At 45.2% G+C, this 17,793-nt stretch overlaps 1 protein-coding gene and 1 pseudogene across 8 annotated transcripts in view; one reads left to right on the top strand and one right to left on the bottom strand.

The window, feature by feature from the left end:
- Positions 1 to 17,793, bottom strand: part of LOC139390170 (myocyte-specific enhancer factor 2C-like) — a 95,426-nt gene that overhangs the window by 60,705 nt on the left and 16,928 nt on the right. The window lies entirely within an intron of this gene.
- LOC139390206 (uncharacterized) overlaps positions 1 to 17,793 on the top strand; it is a 70,701-nt pseudogene that overhangs the window by 1,412 nt on the left and 51,496 nt on the right.

A 17,793-nucleotide genomic window follows, 5' to 3' on the forward strand; every position in this document is an offset into this window, starting at 1 on the left:
CGGAAACAAGACCACTGACTGCATTAGCAACCATAGGAAACAACGGCACTAAAGATAAAAGCATCAAAAATCAGACAGTGGTTCATTCTTCCAAGACACTTTCTATGGTTACACTGAACAAATCTTAAGGAGTCTTCACAGTAAAAACAACAACGTGCTTTCAGGAAGACGAAAGTGTCATCAGACAAACTAACACTAGAGCCTAACAGTGGTGCTCAACACTCCACAGACACAGACACAACAACTACAGTACATGTACAACGACATATAAATTCCTCAGTCAGGCCAGCATACCTCAATCAGAACCTGACAGTGTCTTGAACATTTAATCTGGGCTTTGACTCCAGCAACCAACACGCCTGATGTGAGGTACGGCTGCTTAGCCCCACGCCGGTGATCCCCCTTCCTCCCTTTTCCTTCCCCTCAAACACGAGATCCCCCCCAGCTCCTTAACGCTCCCTCAACCCTCAACCCCCTTTCCCACACACCTGCTACCATCCCATTTGAGTGCAAGGCAACTCAGTCCTCCCTGAGATCGCCCACTGCCTCCCAAACATCAACTCCCTCTCTCTGTCCCTCCCTTCTACCTCCTCCAGGGCTGGCGAGGGAGGGATGGCTGGCGACAGTAATCACCCACCACCCTGACAGATTACCACAGAGCAGCTCAATCCGATTTACCCCTCTGATGCCCTCCCACCATGAGACGCTGCGGCCAGAATGAGAGCGAGAAAGAGAAAGAGAGAGAGGGAGAGAGAGAGAGAGAGAGAGAGAAAGAGAGAGAGGGAGAGAGGGAGAGAGGGAGAGAGGGAGAGAGAGAAATCCACCCCAACAAGGTAGAACTAAACTCAGCAAAAAACGAAACGTCCTCTCACTGTCAACTGCGTTTATTTTCAGCAAATTTGTGTGTAAATGTGTAAATATTTGCATGAACATAACAAGATTCAACAACTGAGACATAAACTGAACAAGTTCCACAGACATGTGACTAACAGAAATGGAATAATGTGTCCCTGAAAAAAGGGGGGGTCATAATCAAAAGAAACAGTCAGTATCTGGTGTGGCCACCAGCTGCATTAAGTACTGCAGTGCATCTCCTCCTCATGGACTGCACCAGATTTGCCAGTTCTTGCTGTGAGATGTTACCCCACTCTTCCACCAAGGCACCTGCAAGTTCCCGGACATTTCTGGGGGGGAATGGCCCTAGCCCTCACCCTCCGATCCAACAAGTCCCAGATGTGCTCAATGGGATTGAGATCCGGGCTCTTCGCTGGCCATGACAGAACACTGACATTCCTGTCTAGCAGGAAATCACACACAGAACGAGCAGTATGGCTGGTGGCATTGTCATGCTGGAGGGTCATGTCAGGAAGAGCCTGCAGGAAGGTTACCACATGAGGGAGGAGGATGTCTTCCCTGTAACGCACAGCGTTGAGATTGCCTGCAATGACAACAAGCTCAGTACGATGATGCTGTGACACACCGCCCCAGACCACGACGGACCCTCCACTTCCAAATCGATGCCGTTCCAAAGTACAGGCCTGGGTGTAAGGCTCATTCCGTCGACGATAAATGCGAATCCGACCATCACCCCTGGTGAGACAAAACCGTGACTAGTCAGTGAAGAGCACTTTTTGCCAGCCCTGTCTGGTCCAGTGACGGTGGGTTTGTGCCCATAGGCAACGTTGTTGCCGGTGATGTCTGGTGAGGCCCAGGCCTACAAGCCCTCAGTCCAGCCTCTCTCAGCCTATTGCGGACAGTCTGAGCACTGATGGAGGGATTGTGCATTCCTGGTGTAACTCAGGCAGTTATGGTTGCCATCCTAAACCTGCCCCACAGGTGTGATGTTCGGATGCACCGATCCTGTGCAGGTGTTGTTAAACGTGGTCTGCAACTGCGAGGACAATCAGCTGTCCGTCCTGTATCCCTGTAGCGCTGTCTTAGGTGTCTCACAGTACAGACACTCACATAGATGAGCAGGGACACTGGGCATCTTTCTTTTGGTGTTTTTCAGTAGAAAGTCAGTAGAAAGGCCTCTTTAGTGTCCTAAGTTTTCATAACTGTGACCTTAATTGCCTACCGTCTGTAAGCTGTTAGTGTCTTAACAACCGTTCCACAGGTTCATTCATTGTTTATGGTTCATTGAACAAGCATGGGAAAGAGAGTGTCAAAACCCTTTGCAATGAAGATCTGTGAAATGATTTGGATTCTTACGAATTCTCTTTGAAAGACAGGGTCCTGAAAAAGGGACGTTTCTTTTTTGCTGAGGTTATTGGCCATTTATGCACTCAAAGAGTACTCCACAGAAGAACGAGACTGACACTGTTGAGGGCAGAGTGAAAAGAGAGGAAGAGAGAAGACTCACAAGACTAACACGTTTTCTACGCCACACTAAGCCAATTCACTAATCCAAAACCAAACCATATTGGGAGAGGACAGAGCAGACAAAATAAAGAGATTTGGAATGAGAGACCGAAGGATTTTGTTTCTCTCTCTCCTTAACAAAGTGAGACGGATGGCATGTTCGCATCCCAGCACAACTGGGGGAGGAGGGCCAGTATGGGTAAATGCTAAAGTCATTGTGGACATTGGGAAAGAAATTATGGGCTGAGGGAGCGAGCGAGCGGGATAAAGAATGGTGGCCATACCTATACAGAATAGTCTGAACTCAAAAGTAGCAGAGTCTAGAGAGAGCTGACAGAGGGAAAGAGAGAGAGGAGAGAAAACGAGAGAAAAGCCGAAAAAGGGATCTATGAACAGGCACCAGACCTCTCAGGGGGGAGGGGAAGAGCTCTAACCACAACCCTCCCATCTGTTAGGCAGACGGAGGGAGAGAGAAAGGGAGGGAGAGAGGGAGATTCAGCACATAGATCTAATGAACACTAATTAACACTCTTTCTGTTTTCACCAACTCTCTCTCTCTCTCTCTTTCAGAAGTGGAGCTGGGAGGGTGATGGGAACACATACACTCAGTACACCATGAGGCTTGATTCTAGGTCACTTCACTCCCAAGTGTTTAGTCACCAAAAACCAATATACAGCACGTCGGCAGCGTTTCTTCTCGCCTCAATAGACACAGTATCCACTGAGTGTACAATACATTAAGAACACCTGCTCTTTCCATGACATAGACTGACCAGGTGAGTCCAGGTGAAAAACTATCCCTTCTTGATGTCACTTGTTAAGTCCACTTCAATCAGTGTAGATGAAGGGAAAGAGCCGTGTGTATCAAGAATGGTCCACCACCCAAAGGACATCCAGCCAAGTTAACACAACTGTGGGATAACATTGGAAACAACATGGGCCAGCATCCCTGTGGAGTTCATGCCCTAACGAATTGAGGCTGATCTGAGGGCAGGGGGGGGGGGGGTGCAACTCAATATTAGGAAGGGTATTCTTCGTGTTCTGTCGTTGAGGACTGCACCAGAGATAATCAAAGAGTGAAGAGAAAAAAAGAGGAACATTATCTAGGCTGGTCCTCAGCTCTAATTCCTCTCTTTGATAGGAATGTACATGGTGCAAAACAAGGCTTTTGGTACAGGGAGCGGGAAGACAGAAAAAAAGGAAGAGAGAGAGAGACATGTCGAGAACATATACTGAATGATGAGGGACCACAACTCTGAAACCCAGGTCCTCTTCATGAAGAACACATACACCAACATATGCTGACATTTTATATTTTTCAACCGTACTCGAGGTAGGCCTATGATGCTGAGAATTGGAGAAATACATTTATCATGACAGGATTGGTGAGTGCTTTTCCTAGAACCCCACCTCGGCGGCGAAGGCGCTCTCTCCCCATAGCACATCTGATACACATTTGCTAATAGCATGTGCATTGAAAAAAACTGCAGTATCCTCTATCCTCATAGGACATTAGGTTGTGAGGATTTGAAATAACATATTACACTGCAGTAAGTAATCATTTTAGGAGGTGTGTGCTACATTAAATAAACCCTCTCTCTTTTAAAATAAACTCCCATTTCCTCGATGAGGAGGGGAAAAACTGCTTTAATACAGTTTCCGAACAATCTGAATATGAGTACACACACACATACTCTCTTGGCTCTGTTTCGTTTAAGAATCCCTGTCATATATCTTCTCTTAATACCCCCCCCCCCCCCCCAAAAAAAAAATCATACTGTACGCAGGGCTAGTGTTTAGAGTTGTGTACTGTTTGTGGAGGTGCAGCTGTTTATCTGTGTGTTGCCTGGGTGTGGGAGGGAGAGGGTAGACAGTGGCCAGGGGACTGTGTATTGCCTCTCTCATTGTGTCTCTAATGTCATTACAGGCAGTGACTCCTCTGTGTGGCACATCAAGCAGCGCAGAGCTCTCCGCCTGTCAGGCCCAGATAGGCACGGTGACGAATGGCTATCAATTCCTCTCCCTCCCTCCACGTCCCCATGTCCTTTTGGGAAACACACATGAGAGAATGACCTAAACCTGGGCTGTCGCCCGTGCGTAGGTGGGCCTCTGTGCTGGTGGTGAATCACACCAAATATTAGGGCTAATTTAACGCGTTAGCAGCTAAAGAGATTAGCAGAATGTACATCTGGGATTAGCTTGATAGCAGTGTATCATGGTGTAATGTGTTCAAGCGTTCTTCCAATTCAGAGGCTGTGTAGATTGTATGTATGTGTGTGTGTGTGTGTGTGTGTGTGTGTGTGTGTGTGTGTGTGTGTGTGTGTGTGTGTGTGTGTGTGTGTGTGTGTGTGTGTGTGTGTGTGTGTGTGTGTGTGTGTGTGTGTGTGTGTGGTACATGCCTCTTTCTATTAACTCATGTTACAGTTGGATCATTAGCAGACAGAGATGTTTTTGTGGAGAGAGAACTGTCTATTGTTAAAGGTGCAATATGCAGAAATCGCTCCGCCATTTCCTGGATGGAAAAATTTGAATAGTTTGCCTAATTTCAGTTTATGTGACAAAACAAGCACTTATAGTGTAGAGAGTCATTGTACCATCTAAACCACAATGACATATATTTTCCATTACCAAAAATATTGTATTTTCAGCTGTTTGAAGCTGGTGTTCAAAACCAAAAGTAAAAGACGCAAAAACGAAACTTAGAAATAGAAATAGCTCACATAGAAGAGATATACCACTTCTTAGACTTGCTTTCAATGAGAATGACAGATCTATAACTCACATTTCTATGTGAATTTGGTCAGGTCGCCCAAAAAGTTACATATTGCAGCTTTAAGGAGAGAAGGGAGGCAAGTTACCTCTTCATTTTCACAAAGTCTATTCTATCTGACATTGATTGGATTAGCTGTTGAACTGGATCTACGGCATATTATACCTCAATTCCACGGCCCTGTATCCACTCTAAACCCACCCTGAACCCCAAACCCAAAGACTCGCCTCATGGCACACCCAAACCCACCATTACCCCCTGTTCACTCCCCCTACCCCACCCCAGTCGCCCCCAGGACCTCAGTGGACAGAAAGTCAGGAAACACACACGCAGCACACTCAGCGGAAGGATGTGACATCAGCAGCCACAGACAATTAAAGGTGTAAAGGTGCTTCCTTCCCTAAACTCCCTGCGCTTCCCAAGCCCTCCGCCCGGAGAATAAGAGATGTCTGAGTCTTCTGCCCACCTCAACCAGTCAGCGTTTTACCCTTGGGAAGACCATTGGGAAGACCAACAGAGGTTCCCTCCATATCCCATGTCATGAAACAAGGCATGTCTGTGGCAAAAATACTTCTGGAAGAAATCTCTCCAGCTTTTAGCCATCAAGAGAAAAAAATCACCACAACCGCACTGCCCACCATCAGATCTGTATTTCCTTATGATGCAACAGGACACATCGTTGTGATTGTGAAACCTGAACCGAGAGGACTAAAGCCCTTTTTTCTACTGTATAAAAGGTTTCTCAAAACACCCGTTAGGCCTTCTCTAAATGTCCTTTAGAAAAAAAACAGGAGGGAAAAAAAGAGTAAACTAAAGGCTTTTATAAGCGATCGTGTGACATTATGGATGAAGTGCATATTTGTGTGGCGGTGTTAGGTGAATAGAGGCCTTTTGAGTTACTACGCTAGATTAAACCCTTATAGGAGAGAGGAGCATTTGCATTTGTGCATTACAGAGCATCCTTTCAGCACCTCAAACTGCAATTGCTTTCCTCCACAAAAACTGCATCAAGTGGAAATTGGTTTTGCAGCTCCAAACAGTACCCTGCCCGCCCACGATGAGTTTTGAGTAGAAAAAAAATCTGAAGCCTTCAAATGGCTTTAAACAGGAAACAAAACATATATGAGGAGGTTGATGATGTGTCTTTAGTGTGTTTCTGATGTGCAGTGGACAATAAGTCCGTTTTGTCAGTCAGACAATATTTATATACTTTTATTAACACACAATAATAAAGTGGCATATGCAAGTAATTGTGTTCAAATGATAGAGGCTTGGTTATTGACTTACCTAAAAAAGCTACAAGATGTCTATTGCGAAACCTCATCCAATCAATGAACCTCTGCATTTCCAACTAGCATTCTGTTGCCATGCATTTTTATCAGACCAATGGAAATCCATTCAGCACACAGTGCTCTTTCATCTATTTGTGCTTTGAGAGACAAATAAAAACCTTTTAAACTCCTCTCAACTCCTCTCTCAGTGGAGAGGCTGTGAGGTAACAGGGGCTTTTAAGTCCAGCGCTGACTACTACAGTATTGTGTTCTGACCTGGTAGAGCAGGGGGGAGAGGAGGAGGAGGAGGCAGAGGGAAACAGGGCCCGAATGGCGGACAGGTCAGAGCCAAAATAGAGACAGGTGAGAGCTGTCTTTCCATAGCCCATTGCTGACTCCCCCAAGGATAAGGGGACTTGACACAATGCGTCAACCACCCTTTGAAAGCAGGCCAATAGCTGTATAACTGCAGCTGCTTCATGGGCCCAATGGAAGCAGTGAGTGAGAGGGAGAGCTGCCTGCCAGCTGAATACTGCTCCCTGTCGCCTGCCTGCCGGCCTGCCTGCCTGCCGGCCTGCCTGCCTGCCTGTTGGCTTTTGCTGCATCAGGACTAGAGACGTGATTTGGGGACACTAGCTACAGTTCATGCATGCAATAGCTGATAAGGTTATCATGGATTGAGCGGGTGATTAAAACCACAATCAAAGCAGTCACAATACCCCAATGGACAATATGGTGGGTTTAGAGGCCAATGATATTATTTGGAAGAGCGTTGCGCAATAATGGAATGTTGTGAATGATAAATTGTTCATGTAGAAGCTGGTTCTCTGTGTGCTGTGGCAGATTATTGGATGAACAGTAGCTACTCATCAGAGTGAAGTAAGTGGGCAGACTGGCGAATCTGACACACCAATGTCCGTGTGCCACGGTGGACCAAAGTGCAGCAGCGAAGAGCAGAAAAAGCAGAAGTAGCGGTAACCATGATTTGGGAAGGCCCCAGAAAGGCTCTGGTGAATCACCGCTGTGGTGTGAGCCTTTAGTTTTTCCATGGCATGAGTAAAGATGAAGAGGGCGATGGACTGAGTAAAATAATCCTTGCCACACTGCGAAAAGACATCGGGGTGGACAGGGTCCAGGGGCCTCTTTTATCAACCCGTGCGTAAATGTCTTATTCAATTCTGCCGTGTGTGTAGATTCAAGGGTTTGGGTGTGCCACAAATGATTGGGATTTATCAAACTGTTGCGTGCAACATATATACACGTTTCCATGAAAAAAAATCAGAGCCATGAACTAGTGCTACAACCTTGCTTGGAAAACGCCCTCCATTCACCTTTTATGGTAACAAAAAATGGCCTCATTTGCTGTATGATTTGGAGATATCAGAACAGGGCCATTATAGTTTCTGGATAAATGGTAGCCTAATATTTGTTGTGTAGCGGGAATAAACCAGTCTTGTCAGAAATGTCCTGTAATATGATTATGATTTAGGCCTATATAACAAAAGTTCAATAAATATATTCGGCGAAACATGCTGCTATGCGATCTTCTCACCATTGGCAAAGGCATCTGTTTAATCATCAAGTCTACATTGGAAGGTTTTCATTAGCCTACCGTTATTATAATTCCAGCGCATCCAAACACCTCCATTTCCCCCAAAAGCTTGCAATGCAGTTGATCAACCAATAGTAATTGGTCGTACGCATGGTCTGAGATTTGTGTGGAGACACAGACACTTTCCCAGTTAAAAATTTATAAATACTAACCTTGCCGTACGCAAGGCATAGTCTTTTTGTTGTGTACCTTTGATAAACGAGACTCCAGGTGGGGCATGATGGCAGGAGGATGAAGGTGTACAAGAGTGAGGTGGTAGTGGTGGTGCAATGGTTAGGGACATGAAAGCGATGTCATGTGTGGTGGAGAAAGCAACCATTGTTCAACGCTGAATCACATTGCTTTAGTTTCAGCTGATCACCGCAGCTTCCCCTTCTTCCTCTCTCGCTCTCCACCTGTCTCTCTCTCACGTTGTTTTCCCCACAGTCTGTGCAGTACGTTCACCTCAAGCATACACATCTGAGAAGGGGTAATGTTTTTCAGTAAGCGTCCAACCACTGCCTAACATCACATGGTGCTACGTAGGTCTGTAGGCCCCAGGTGCAACCACCCTTTAGGCACAGACTGCTGGACTGGAACATAAAAAATAAAATAAAAACACAGACTCTCGTTTCTCACACACACACACACGCACGCACACACGCACGCACACACGCACGCACGCACGCACACACACGCACACACACACACACACACACACACACACACACACACACACACACACACACTTACTTTATCCTTACAGTCACTAAAGATTTTTGACTTGCTTCAACTCATAAAGATGCTGATGAAATAAACCAACACCATTTACGAAACTATCTTATCGTACTAAGACAGAGAAAGGAGGAGGGAAAGCAAGCCATAAAGAATAAAAGCATTTCCCTTCAATAACTACTACCCCACCCCCATGATAACAGCCCACGGCCATGTCACTAAGAACACACAAATCACTGACATATTCCCCCAATTATGTTCTCCGCCAAGGATGACAATGTCTGTTGATATAGTTAACAATGTTCAGCAGCTCGGGGTTGGGGGTTGGGGTTGGGGTAGGGCGAGGGGATAGGGGGTGGGGCCCGCTTTGTCTCCTTTTCAAACGCTGCAAACTTCCGTGACGTCTCGTGGCGGCGGCGTCTTCTAACACCCGACAACGTGGTTAGACGACGACGATCCGCCGATGATTCCATCGCACTTTCTTTCTCTATTTTTTTGCTCATTCGAAATCAGCCTAATTAAAAGCTTTGTTCATTTCGAAATCTCTGATGACAATTTGTTTCACTCTACCCTACAGCAGTGACTGTGAAGAAGAGAATAAAATGTGATCTTCTGACAGCAATTACTAAATGCTCCCTCCTGGCCCCAATTAGAGACACAAGCTAAAGCTAACATGGCTAACACTCCTGCGTGGGTGCCAGCTTATTTTCTATTCACTTTTCACCACCTTCTTTTAGCACTTTCTGTCTTGTATGCGGTATTGTGTTATCGTGTACAGTAATCTATTTTGCATACTCCATTATGGGACTAACTTTCCAAAGTTGCTTCCTTTTTCTCCCCCTCTGTTCGCCTTGGCCGATCCAGAAAGACAGACACAGAGAAAAATATGGGGAAGTTGAGGGATATATTTATATATATATATATATATATATATATATATATATATATATATATATATATATATGTTGGGATCCATCAGCACGCAAAAGTTGCATCATGAGCTGTCTTGGTGTCTATACTAAGTTCTATATGCAAGTGTTTATAGACAATAGACCTATTAGCAGAGTCTATGAGGAAACACTAAAACAAGTCATAGGTGCTCTTGAAGTGTGACCTGTTTATAACCTCTTCTCTGCTCTAGTGTTCACACATACAGTACCAGTCAAACGTTTGGACACACCAACTCATTCAAGGGTTTTTCTTTATTTTGACTATTTTCTACATTGTAGAATAATAGTGAAGACATCAAAACTATGAAATAACTCAAGGAATCACGTAGCGACAAAAACAGTGTTAACTTATCCTCTGCAGCAGAGGTAACTCTGGGTCTTCCTTTCCTGTGGCGGTCCTCATGAGAGCCAGTTTCATCATAGTGCTTGATGGTTTTTGCGACTGCACTTGAAGAAACCTTCAACGTTCTTGAAATGTTCCGTATTGACTGACCTTCATGTCCTGAGCTGTTCTTGCCATACTATATAAGGCTATCTTCTGTATACCAACCCTACCATGTCACAACACAACTGATTGGCTCAAACCCATTAAGAAGGAAAGAAATTCCACAAATTAACTGTTAACAAATGCATTCAAGGGGACTACCTCATGAAGCTGGTTGAGAGAATGCCAAGAGTGTGCAAAGCTGTCATCAAGGCAAAGGGTGGCTACTTTTAAGAATAAAAAATATATTTTGATTTGTTTAACACTTTTTTGGTTACTACATGATTCCATATGTGTTATTTCATAGGTTTGATGTCTTCACTATTATTATACAATGTACAAAATAGTAAAAATAAAGAAAACGACGTAGGCTCGGATTGGATCTGATCGCAGACTCTGACTGTGGAGTGTGTGTGTGTGTGTGTGTGTGTGTGCGCGCGCGCGTGTGTGTGTGTGTGTGTGTGTGTGTGTGTGTGTGAATGTGTGTGTGTGCGATTGGGGAGTGGTTTCGGGTATACTAGGTCAAGTCAGCCTTAAAAAAACTGGCATGGCAACCCTCCACATCAGGCTCCATGGTAACATTTAGGCCACTAGAAGCTAAATGCTGAGTATATCTACCAGAATAGGCCGGCTAGACTGTTACTGTAAATGGTCCAGGATATTTTTACCAACCTCCTTAACGGACAGAGCCTTGAGCCAAAAAGCATCCTCTCTGTGACTTCGGATCGAGGCTTGATGATTACCTGTTGCTTGTATTGTATTGTATTACCCTAAATTAGGTATAAATACGTCAACCATTCCTTTGCAAGAGTAATGTGGTGTTATTTTAACACGCTTTGCTCAAACTACAGCAATGATGAACAACAATGCTTTGCATTCCTATTTGTGTAACATTACAGTGGTATTATGTATCTCTCTAACAGTCTGGCTGATCTAAAGCGAGAGCCACAGCCTTGAACTGAGACTGTGCACAGCGTGGAGGTAATTTGCAAAGAAGTAGAAGGTTGCACACTTCAACAAGGATGTCCTTCATAAATTCAACCTTCTGTTGTTTTTTTTAAAGTCCCTGTGCTCCATAAGGAAACCGAGTAACCTAGATCGCAGAGTGGAGAGAGAGAGAAAGAGAGAGAGTCGAGCAGAGAGAGAGGAAGAGGGTAGAGAGTCGAGCAGAGAGAGCTCTGAAAAAAATACTGATTCTGATACCCCACCCCTCTGATCCCTTGTTCCCTCCCTGGCTTATCGGAAAATATGTGATCCAGTCTGCTAGCATGATGTCACAGTTCCTCTTATTTTTTCTGCCTACCGCAAGCTGATTGGGTTGATTATTGGTCAGCATTGTTGCCCTGTTGACGTTGCACATCATTAAACTGCGAGTGTTCCAGTTAGTGTCTGTTTAAACAAGACTGGTGTAATGTTTCCGGGTAGTATCTCTGTAACACACACACACACACACACACACACACACACACACACACACACACACACACACACACACACACACACACACACACACACACACACACACACACACACACACACACACACACTGTAAACTTGAGACACACAAAGAGTTTGAATGTCCCCACATCAGTCATTTAGGTTGTACTACAACACATTGTTTCAATTCAGAGTTGGCCAGAATATAGAGTAAAACATACAGAGAAACAAATACAAAATGGACACCTTTAGCTTATCTAATTAAATGAGTATGTGTATACGTATATTTAACTCTACCCACAATCATATCAATTACATCATAAACAGGGTGGATCGAGCCCTGAATGGTGATTGGCTGAAAGCCGTGGTATATCAGACTGCATACCATGGGTATGACAAAACGTTTCTTTTTACTGTTCTAATTACCTTGGTAACCAATTTATAATAGCGATAAGGCACCCAGGTGGTTTATGGTATATAGCCAATATACCATTTCTAAGTGCTGTATACATGCACTCCGCATTACGTTGTGCATTAGCACAGCCCTTAGCATTGGTATATTGACCAAACACCACACCCCCTCGTGCCTTTTTGCTTAAGTATATCAATGGTATATCAACAGAGTTTGAAAGAAAAACTCAATCCATGCCCAGTAGCTGAGCTGCAGCCTGCTCCTACAGCCCTCTAAGCAACAGTGGGGTGTGTCTGTGAGGGAGGGAGGGTAAAGTTAGTGTTGAGTGTGGAGAGCGGGCGGGCAGGCGGCGTACCTACAGATCACACTTTGTTAGCGGAGCTGAATGAGTCTGGGGGGCGGCCCCTCCAAGCCCAGACCCATGCCAGAGCCAGGCCAAGCCTCTCATTAGACGGCGGCTGGGTGCCGCGCTTCTGTTTGGAGTGGTTAGGGGGACCAGCGAGGGGCTGGCAGCTCCACCGTACTCCACTCCCCGCACCATCACAACCCGACCTCATCAAAGACAGCGCTCGTAATTTGTCACAGAAAGCAGCGAATTAACATATGTTAGGGGAGGAGGGAGGACAAGAAGAAGAAGGGATGAGAGGAGAGCAAGTGAAAAATGATACCGTATGATTAAAGAGCCCGCACAGCTGCACAAAATCAAAAAGGCAAAAAGAGGTTTGAAAGAGACCTCAGCCCGGGTGATCTGATAAAGCTTACTGCTACTTAACCCCTTCTAGAGAGGAGGAGGAAGAGAGAGAGAGAGAGAAAGAGAGAGAGAGAAAATGAAAAGAGACAAACAAATATTAAATTACTGCCGCATGGCTACACGTCTTGGCAGAGGCACTCGTCTCCTCTCTGTACGTGACTATAGCAAAGGCCACTGTATCACACAAAGATGGCCCCTCTTGCCAAAAACCCTACTACCGCTTTGGCCAAGCCCTATTTTTAGCCCACTGCGCACCATGAGAAAATCTGTCAAGGTACTCCCCCTCCTTTTTGCCTCACCAAGTGATACTGTGTATGCTGTGCCATGTTAGCAAGGCAATTTTTTTGTTAACTCTTGCTCTCAACATACAAGAGAATTTTCTTTCTCTTTTAATTTCCCCGCCAGAAACTTCCATACAACTTCTTTCACATTATATCCTCCTTGCTTGCTTTCAACTCCTCGGGTTCTTGAGCTAGGTTCCTTTCTGTGTGTGTCGTTGTTGTTGGAGTAGCGTGTGATGTGAAGATGTGTGATATTTTGCCTTGTTGTTGGATACCGTGGCAGGCTGTATGCATTAGCACAGCACAGTCAGGCTTTGCTCTGTTCTCTCCCCCTCTCCCTCTCTTGTCTCACTGTCGCCGCGCCTGGTCCTGTTTCTGTAGCATGTGATCCGAAATGGTGACAGAGACGTTTGGTCTTTATCTGACGATCCGCTGACGATCTCTAGATTCGACCGTATCAAACTAAAAAGGTAACATTTAACAGTGCTTTACACGTTCGTTCATGTATTTTGACTGTTATTCTGGTCCTAATTTCCATCTGCACTGAATGAAAACTGTTTCTTGAGACCAGAGATAAAAAGAGATAAGAAAAAAGTAAATGCCTAGAGAGGCATATATAAAACATGTCTGTGTTTTTTTCTCACTTCTGCAGTCTTATCCTTCGTCATCAACATTTATTTGTTTCTTATTTGGGAAGTGAAGAGCTAGCTGAGTAGGGGGGGTTTGGTTCACAAGGCTCAGCTCTGGTCCGACCGTACAGTACAGTGAAGAACCTGGCTGCTTAGCTGGAGTTCCCCCCTCAAATCCCTCAGCTCGGAGCACAGCTGCTCCGTTCACATAACCTCGCCCCCCCCCCACCCTCGGATAATGATAGCAGAGCACGTCCCCTTCGCTAACCAACGGCTTTTTCCACTTCACACACTCACACTGGTGGGCACATATCTCTCCCTCACTCGCTCCCTCTCCTTCTCTATCTCCGTTCCCTCCCTTAATTTTCTCATAGTTTAAATTTTTTTTCTTCTCCAGCCTGAGAAACATTTCCAGGCCACATGACCTCAAGAATGGGCTGAGAATGATGAAGGACCCTCCTCCCCCTCTTCTCCCCCTGACCCACCCAGTCCAGTATGCGACCTGTCCCAGGGCTGTGTGTGTGTGTGTGTGTTTGTAGGGGGGAAAGGCAACTCTGGGCCCCTGCCGCTTCTGCTGCGCATTATCCCAAATAAACAACTCATTACATGTGTACTTAACCGAGGGGAGCTAGCGAGCATCGGAAGCTAATCCCTGTTATCGTTCCCAGCGTTTCTCTTCCGATTAGACTAGAGGGAAGAGGAGCCCAGGAAGGTAGGCAGCTAACCCGTAGAGGAGGAGGAGGAGAAGTAAAAATATGGAGGAAGGGGAGTCAGAAAAGGATTATGAATTTACTTCCGGCAAATATTAACAAGAGCTTTTTCCTTCTTACTTTTTCTTTCTTCCCACCTCTCCCTCGTTCTCTTCGCTCTCTCTCTCTCTCTCTCTCTCTCTCTTCCTATCTCCCTGTGGAGTTTCGCTCTTCCTTGTTTTCGACCATCTGAGAAGTGGGTCATCGACAGGCATCCTTTTGAAGAACATATAAAAAAAACGGTCTGTTCTCTGAGAATAATCATAGCCCCATTATCATATTAAGCTGTCAAAAGCACATTAATAACAGTCAGTACTATTCCCTTCAGAAAAGAAAACACTGCTCTATTACTTGATTATTACTAGTGAGGCTTGCCAGCCCTGGCTCTCTCTCTCCCCTCTCTCTCTCTCTCTCTCTCTCTCTCCTTCCTATCTCTCTCTCCGTCCCTCCCTCTCTCTCCTTGCCTCCCTCTATCTCTTCACAAGGATGCCCTAGTTAATATAATAATGGGCCCACCATTAAGAGGACCACAGTGCACAGTGCTGCTCATTTAGAAAGAGAACAACAGGCCGAGGTAAGATGCCAAAGGCAGGGATGGTATGTGTGATGGAATTACTCGCATTGCGTGTGTGTTGTCTATCTAGATCTCTACCCTCCCTCAGAACTGAGTTAATTACTCAGAGGAAGCCAATTCGCTTCTCTAAAAGACGTACTATGGATGCCCTTTGCAGCCGGGACAGGGTGAAGACCGGGCCCCTCTCTCGGGCCTCCTTCCCTGGATCCTAGAGAAGCTATGATGGGTGCATGAGGGAAGGACCTCGGGCCTCCGGGGATAACTGAGAGGCAGCAGGAAAAACCAACAGAACTAGTATTTGTCCGCTCAGCTCAGATCACTCGAAATCATTCATTCAAATTGCGCGAGGGTGCATGCAGCCCTGCTCTTCCTTCCACCGTGGCTGCTGCATAACCAAACTGAACAACACCGGCAGTTAACAGAAGTGTGATAAATATGACTCAAATCAATTCAAAGATTGATTCCATGCGTGTCCTATACATGGGAGGACCTGATCACCCAACGACTGAGTGCAGTGTGAAAACAACTATTTCTAAAGGGAGGCAAAAGAGTGTCTGTGAAATGAAATTAACATGACAGGTCTGCATATAGATGGCAAAGAACAGTGAGGACATCGCGCCTCCAGTTTACACACGCAGACGCAGTGGGTGTCAGAAAAGACTTCTCCAGCGCAACCCATTTTACACTCCTTTCACAACACCACCCTCACAGCCCAATGCTGTCATCACTGCTGATAGTCTCAACAATCAGAGAGACATGCAATTATCACCAGTTCACTAGCCTCATTTTCCAAAATGTCACCTCATTCGACCACGCTCAAATCCACACTCCAAGACGACAACAGCAACGTCTCCAACTGTAGAGGAATTTCTCATTGGCTTGACTTTTCTCACACCCTCTATGTGAGTCCTATCCTGTTTGGTAGTCCCCCATGGGGGCTGAACTGGAGTAGCCCAGCGAAAGAGCACTGTAATGGGGTCGGGATGTGACGTAGAAGCCCTCAGAGGGCCTGTGGAGGAGGGCGACCAGCACAGTAGGTATCCCCCCCACACTTCCTCAACTATTTATAAACCATGAGCCCAGCACAGTGCCAAAAAAAAGACTGGGGCCATTTTTAGCCCAAACAATACCGCTCACTCACACACACGAAAAAACATAAACACGCTGTATAGAAAGATAGGTAGGTACAACGATGCCAAAATCAAGAGAATATAACACTATGACCCTAAATGTTAAGTCAATAACAAGGCAGGGCTGTTTCTGTAGAGAGCAGGGTGCCAGTATTCTCCTTAGTGGAGCCTGGGTGTCACTGCAGCTCTGTTCCTAGACAAACACTCATTGCTCTTCACCTCGAGCCCTCCCTCTTCCCTCATCCCTTGTCTTATTGTCTGAGCTGACACACACAGATACACAAAGGCACCGTTATCTATCCCGTTGCCTAGTCATTTTTACCCCTACCCATATATACATAGCTACTTCAATGACCTCATACACCTGCACATTGACTCCCTGTATATGGCCATGTTATTTTGAATCTTTATCTTTAACTCTGCATCGTTGGAAAAGGACCCGTAAGTCAGTATTTCCTTGTTAGTCTACACCTGCTGCTTACGAAGCGTGTCACAAATCAAATTTGATACACACACACGCACGCACGCACACACACATACACACACACATAGAGGAGTTATTTGTTTTTCCACTGGGCTGGTCCACAGTGGCAGCCAGGTGAAAGCATCCATCAGCAGAGCACAGAGGGAGTTTGGTGTTGAGCACAAGGCCCCACTCTGCCCAGCAAAGCTTGAAGTGAAGCGCCAGGCTGAAGTTTCAAACAAAGTGGCCCCTCATTCATTATACATGAAACACCGCACTGCAAATCTCCTCTCCTCAACGCTCTCTCTTTCCATCCATCTTTTCTGGTCTCTCCTTCTTTCCTTGTCTCCTTTCTTTCGCTGTCACTTTCTCACTTTCTCCAGACATTGCATCTGCAAAGTGTGAATAAAACGAATGACATCACGAGTTGCACTTTGGAAGAGCCAGTGTAGGAAAAGTCGATGTATCAAAGCAAATAGCGAGCCGGACAGAAAACCTTTAAAAAGTGAATAGATATAGAGAGAGACACAGAGAGAGAGAGAGAAACACAGAGAAAGAGAGAGAGAGACAGAGAGAGAGAGAGAGAGAGAGAGAGAGAGAGAGAGAGAGCGAGAGAGAGAGCGAGAGAGAGCGAGAGAGAGAGCGAGAGAGAGCGAGAGAGAGAGCGAGAGAGAGCGAGAGAGAGAGCAAGAGAGAGAGAGAGAGAGCAAGAGAGAGAGAGATACTGTATTTTATATAAGTCATTTTCCCTGTCCGTTCCTACCCCTCCATGCCAGGCGGTGACACCTATACATGTTTCTCTGTAGACTTGCACAGGAAAGTTACACAATTTCATATGATGGAGCACACTTATCCTAAATGCATATTTCAGTGGCACAAGTTCCTATTTGGCACGAAGTTTAGCTGATAAAGTAGATTTATTAAATGTTAACTAAAGCTTCTAAACATATTGTTGAATTCAAGAATTATTACTGTAGTATAGAAAATAATAAAATAAAACTTGTTTCATTTAATAAAGAAAATGAAAAACATTATTAATGAACCTTATAGCATTCTGGAATATTGACTTGTTGAAATCCTCATTTCACTCTGAACCAAATTAGTTTCTGAATATGTACCTTTCTGCGTGGCACAGCTCAATAAGTTATATTTACCTGTTATTATCAATATGCTGTGAAGTTTTTTTCCCCATTTTTTTTTCCATT

Source organism: Oncorhynchus clarkii, chromosome 30, assembly GCF_045791955.1.
Source record: "Oncorhynchus clarkii lewisi isolate Uvic-CL-2024 chromosome 30, UVic_Ocla_1.0, whole genome shotgun sequence".
Classification (NCBI taxonomy): Eukaryota; Metazoa; Chordata; class Actinopteri; order Salmoniformes; family Salmonidae; genus Oncorhynchus; species Oncorhynchus clarkii.